Genomic DNA, 6666 nt, shown 5'->3' with positions numbered 1-6666 from the left:
TAATAAAGTACAATGGAGTGAGGGGTGAAAACATTTCTCAAGCCAAGAAGTGAGTAAAAAAGGCAATAAGTTAAGTGACCGCATTATTTTTGTGTTTATACACACACACATACATATACTGAACCTTCCCCAGCAACTGGCTAACAGATGAGAATGCAAAGGCTCCAGTGTGATGCTGCAGCCCAGTGGAGCAGCACAAAAACAGGAGGAGGTGGTATTCAACTCAGTTTTACTCAAACCTATTGAGTTGAATGGACCTACTTTGGTCATGTTTATTAATTTCAGTGGGTCTGTTTGAGTGAAACCAGTTGAGTACCACCCAGGAATTCCCACTTGCAATGTTTGGCGACAATCCCACAGGGAGAAGACTTGTCTTGAGGCAGGGCAGGGCTATAGCCAATCCGAGTGGGTGGAGCAATAACCAATGTCCTCCTTCAGGTAACTGACTCATGCAACCAGAGGAGTAGCAGTATCAATCTGCAGCAGGCAAAGCAACCAAGAGTCTTGTAGCAAACACAGTACTCGGGTCATAAGGCTACCAATGCATGGACTGCTGAGGTTCAGTTGTCGAAGTCCAGGAATGGCCCGGGGAGCTCACTTGGACCTCTAATAACAGAGGTGGATTAAGGAGAATCCCCAGACAGCATACCGGCTCCTTCAGAAGAAGCACAAGCCCATCCAGTATAGGAAGTTGACCTGTCTTCCAGATAGGGAGCCACCCTATATATAGGCCTCCATCTTTCCAGGATTCAAGGCCAATTTATAGATCCTCATTCACCACTGCATCCAGACACAGCTCCAAAAACTCCTAGTGACCATATGGGTGTTGAATATCATTGAAGACAAGATTGGTGCTTGGAGCAACTAGCTCAGACCTCTTTACACACTGAGCTTCTCAGATAGACTGAGGTACAACAATAGGTTTGATTACCCTCCTCCCAAGGTGAGGAGTGGCCTAGAAGGAAAGCTTACTCTATGCCATTAACCCCTTCAGGCATCAAGTGGACTTAAGCATGTTGGTTTTATGAAGCTGGTTATTCCACAAGCCCAGATGGACAACCAAAACATGGATGGGGGGCACACCCCACCTTGCTGGAACAGGGTCGGGAGCAACCTGTCCCAACGCATGCCATGGCAATCCAGGAGAAGCCCACTGCCTAAGGCACAGCTTGGTCCTAATGTTTGACTTTGCCACCTGGTGATCTGCCAAGAATACCACACTAGGCTACATACCATGATATGTACCCACTCTGATCCAATTCAGTCCAAAACAAAGGCTGAGACACTAAGGACTTCCTCCCCCCCCCCCCAACTTCAAATTACGAGCCAAAGAAAGGGGGGGGAGTATGGACCAACACAGGGGATTCAAAACTTAAAAGAAAACCTTCCTTAAGATATAGGATGTCTGCCTTTGTGTGTCCATCAGATTTCACAAAGCTGCTGCATGGATTGAGCTGGGGCCCTTTTCCAGGAATAGTGCTTGATGGTCCCAGTGTCTTACTCTGGGAATCCCAGAAACCATCCTAGCAGGACCTTTCTCAGAGACAAGTTGTGAAGGGATGAGGACCACTACCACCCATGCCAAGATGGAGCTTGGGACGGGAAAGTGCAACATCCGCACACTCTTTCTCCTGCTCCCCCCCCAACCACATGCTCCCCCAAACACACCATAGCTGTCAACTTTTCCCTTTTTTAAGGGAAATTCCCTTATTCCGAATAGGATTCCTCACAAGAAAAGGGAAAAGTTGACAGCTATGCCCCACACCGCAATCCTTTGCTCTGCTGGCTCTTTCTCCAGTGCGGCGGCGGCGGCTAGGCCTCAGCCTTCTTGCAGCCTACTCAGCCTTGCCACGGGAAGTGAGGCGCTGGTGTTTGTCCACAGACAGCTTTCCGGGTCATGTGGCCAGCATGACTAAACCGCTTCTGGCGCAACAGAACACCGTGACGGAAACCAGAGCGCATGGAAGCACCGTTTACCTTCCCGCCACAGCAGTACCCATTTAGCTACTTGCACTGGTATGCTTTCGAACTGCTAGGTTGGCAGGAGCTGGGACAGAGCAACAGGAGCTCACCCCGTTATAGGAATTTGAACTGCCAATCTTCTGATCAGCAAGTCCAAGAGGCTTGGTGGTTTAGACCCCAACGCCACCCACGTCCCCAACTCCTCCTTATGCCATAGTAGGAAACACTCAAAGGCAGTCCTAGTACAAAAACCCTCTTCATATGCCAGCCATTCTCTGCCCACGAACTCAGAATAGGCTCTACACAATATTCCAATATCAGGGTCCACATCATCTCCTTCTGCCCATACCCCCTTCCAAGAAAGGAGAAAATTCTCTCTTTAGGTGGTGAAAGCCCCAAGAGGCCACTGCTTCCTGAAAAGATATGCCCTTGCTCCTGACTGACTCCTGACCATCTCCCCACCCTCCAGTGCTCTGCCATGTGCAGGTGTATGTCCAATGACTCAATGGAAGGTAGAGTCAGCAGTGGAACCAGAGATTCACTCACCATTGGTCTTACTGAAGGTTGTCCAGGGATGGGAACTGGAGCATCAAGTCCCAGTAGCCTCCATGCCTGGTAACTGGCAGAGCAAAGAAGTGGTTACTGTGACACCCCCTTTTCCATTGGGTGGACAAAGCCAGTGAAGTCTGTCTAGCAACCACAGAAGACTGGCTGGGCCCCCAATGTGGAAAACTCTATGTGGTTAGGGACCCCAGACAGGTCAATGCCATTTCTGAAAAGGGGAGACTTCTCCAGGGAAGGGCCCACACCTGAATCAGAGTCTGGACTAGCATCTTAAGACCTGGCAGGTGTCAACAGAGTTGGAGATTCCATGCTAGGCCAGCTTCCCTGAATACAAGTTTGCTTCTGCTTACCATACACAGTAGGCTTCGAGGGCCACCTTCTCAGCTTCAGCATTCTCCAGCCTGCCCAAGCAAGCCTGAATAGCTGACCATCAAGGCCTTTCTTCAACTGAAAACAAGGTGGGCATTGAATATGGTGCTTGGCTCTGGCTTTTGGGGCCTTGACTTTGACCTTCCAGGTGGCTCTGGCTGCCTGTGAGTCACAATAGATACCAGGAAGCCAGAGAGGTGCAATATGCCCTCCCCCAAAAACCCTGTAAGCAGTGCTGACGAGCGTAACCTTACTCTAAATCCAGTGTGTGTCTCCCAAGCTGATCTCAGGACCCCTTGATCCCAGAGGGAGTGAGAGGCTTAGAATCATTCTATAACATATTACTTTCCACCCAAACTGAGTTGCCACTCTGGTGGGCAAGCTAGAAAATATTCATCCAAGCTGGCATCCCACTAAAAAGAAGAGATATTGGTTTAACTTTCCAAATATAGCTGTTCTTAAATCTTTCAGGTAAGACATGTGGAGAACTCACAAGACTGTGAAACATATGGATATCTGCTATAGGATGCATTTAAATAATCAATTCATGGTGGGAAAAGTGCTTATGTAAATCACCTTAAGTAACCCTGACTTTGAGATGCTAGAACACTGGGGAAGAGCCCTTCTTAGAAACATATTTATGGGAACAATTTAATTTGCACTGAAAAGTTCATTGGTAATATTTGTCATAACCAAAAGTAACACAATGGGCCACTATGTGGACTCAATTCACAATGGGCCAATTCACAGACAATGGGCTGGTTGATGGATTCACCCATCCAGGGATATAATATGCACACAAGGCCCCAATTGTACTTCATTTGTGCAATAACCTCCATTTCCCCACTCACTTGTCAGTGGCCAGGATTATTCTTCTTCTGAAAGAGGGCATGATGAAGGTCTATGGGCAATGAGACCACCAATCAGAGCCATGACTCCACCGACAAAGTATTTGAGTTTGCTCCCATTTTCTACCTATTTCCCACACCAATGCATATTGTGTAAGAAAACCAGAATGAGAGGCCAAACTTTAAGATAATATGTGAGATATGAAAACATATTACAACATATTATTGGCTTGGTGCTTTAAAAAAAATATTCCAGCAGAGAGAAAGTCATGGTATCCCTTGTTCTAGAGAAGAACATTTGAATAGGAACATTCAGTTTTGAACATTATGACTTGTCACAATCCGGAAAGGACATGTAACACAGTATAAGTCACTGTATTTTGCTTTTCCTGATGCATCCTCATGCTCCCATGAATCCCTACTCTGCTTAAGCAGGTTCCAGAAGCACATGCAGCAGAACGTGTGTGCAGCAATCATGTCAGGATGCTCAGTGGACAGAAGCAGTCACTGGATGCTGGAATGCCAGTAAGGATGCCATCATCAACATCATCTCTGGAAAGATCAGCTGAGTGGCATCAATGCAAAAAGAGATACGAGCTGCCAAGGATCGGCAAATGAGGGACACCAGAACATTTCCTATCACTTCAGCAGTGCATAAAGATTTTAAGTACAGTCCAACTAACATCAGGAGGGGGGGGGCTTTAACCCTTCCCTTGCTACAGTCCTGATCCAGATTGGGCGACTCACACCTGCTTCCATTGGCTCAAATGGGAGCTTTACTTCCAATATAATTAGCAGGCGCCAAGGAGAAATTCTTCTGCTATAGGATGCACATCAAAAGAAAGGGTAGCCATTATTATGCAATGCTACCTAAAAAGCATTTATACATTTATACATTAATGTTAATCCTCAGATCTTCTAGATGAAGAGTAAAGGCAGGCACATCAGTGTTCTGGTTTAACTACACACCCCTGAACTTTTGTAACCTATGCAAATGATATGGGGTGTTTCTAAACAGCTTGTAATCACTGCGATCTGTGCAATCTGTAATGATTCAATGCCTTCAACCATTCATGATGGTTTGCAGTTGATTTAAAGTCTTAGGATGCAGCTGCAAATACATTCGACTTTTGGGGAAAATGGGACTTGCTTCTAAGTAAATGTGCTTAGCTGAAATGATGCCGTAGGATAAAGAACAAGCGCAGATATCAATCCTTCATAATAAGTTGGCTGGCATGAAAGAGCTCATTAATGAGAAATGCTTTGTTGTTGCATAGAAGATGGCTAATAAATTTCAGGAAATAAAACTTTGTTTAAACAACATAAGAGAAATCTAAAGTTCTCTCTGGTCAAAATTGTGTGATTTACTGTTGGACATTGAGTCATTCTGCAAAGCAGGAAACAGGAGAGGTATATAAGCATAACATCATCCAGTGACATCCAGAAATTCATTAAAGCTACAAAGAAGGTTATTCCAGTCTTACTAGAAACAAGAAGGAAGGTAAGATTTTTTTGGGGGGGGGGTGCCAGTTTTATAGCATAGTCTGCTATATCCCATAGTATGCTATATGAAGTTTATTAGCAGAGTTAAACAATTTAGGTAAGCTCAGGAGGATGCAACTTTTGGATCAAATTTATATTATTTATATACTTATTACATAAAACGTACTAGGGTTACCATATTTCATGAATATCCAAACACAAAAGCTGTTGAGCTCTTTTAGGCAACGTTGTTGATCGGGGGGAGGGGGCAAAGTTGTTGAGTGATTTCCTCCCGGACACTGTTCCCGACAGCTGGATCCCGGGTATGTCTGGGAAATTCCGGACGTATGGCAACCCTGTTATCAGTAGGTATGACTTTCAAGGAAACCTTCTTGGAAGTGAACTGCACTGGACTGTATTTGTAGTATAGCTACACCTTCACACATTTAAACATCTCAAGACAATTCTACTCATTTTAATCCTTCTATGTTGTTGTTGTTCAGTCGTTCAGTCGTGTCCGACTCTTCGTGACCCCATGGACGAGAGCACGCCAGGCACCCCTATCCTCCACTGCCTCCCGCAGTTTGGCCAAACTCATGTTAGTAGCTTCGAGAACACCGTCCAACCATCTCGTCCTCTGTCGTCCCCTTCTCCTTGTGCCCTCCATCTTTCCCAACATCAGGGGCTTTTCCAGGGAGTCTTCTCTTCTCATGAGGTGGCCAAAGTACTGGAGCCTCAACTTCAGGATCTGTCCTTCTAGTGAGCACTCAGGGCTGATTTCTTTGAGAATGGATAGGTTTGATCTTCTTGCAGTCCATGGGACTCTCAAGAGTCTCCTCCTTCTATACTTCTCCATAAGAGGTTCAGCTAGTAAAAGAGTTCAGCTAGTGAAATCGTAACATGTGCCCTATTTCCTACTTTATTCTACTACTTGTGATCCTATGCATTCTGGCACCCTGGTCCAGAGATGAACTACAGTCACACCATTTTGGCACAAGGTCATGTCCTTCATGGGTCATCCAGACAGCGTCTTCCCCATTGGGTGCTATAGCAAAGAGGTAAACCACAGAAAAGCATAGCCCACACACTTTGAAGCCACACTCCTTCCTACCAAACAGAAGGAGCTAGAAGACCTGTAAACACCATGCAGTCTCAATGTGATGTTCAAGAACTGGGAGGACAATTCCACACCCTCAAAGACAAGGGCTCTCTAAGTATTGTGCTAGTGCCATAAAAACAACCTAAGTGAATTTACCATTGCTGTAGAGTGGTCCAGTGTCCATAGATGTGAAGAGAAATGGAAGGAATATGGCTCAGAAGCTCCGCCCTAGAGGCAGTCTTCATAGCCAAGTACATCCACCCAATTGTCAGGATATAAGGTAAAAGGTAAAGGACCCCTGACAGTTAAGTCCAGTCGCAGATGACTCTGGGGTTGCGGCGC

This window comes from Lacerta agilis, chromosome 3 (assembly GCF_009819535.1).
Source record: "Lacerta agilis isolate rLacAgi1 chromosome 3, rLacAgi1.pri, whole genome shotgun sequence".
NCBI lineage: Eukaryota > Metazoa > Chordata > Lepidosauria > Squamata > Lacertidae > Lacerta > Lacerta agilis.
This window is presented reverse-complemented; position numbering follows the sequence as displayed.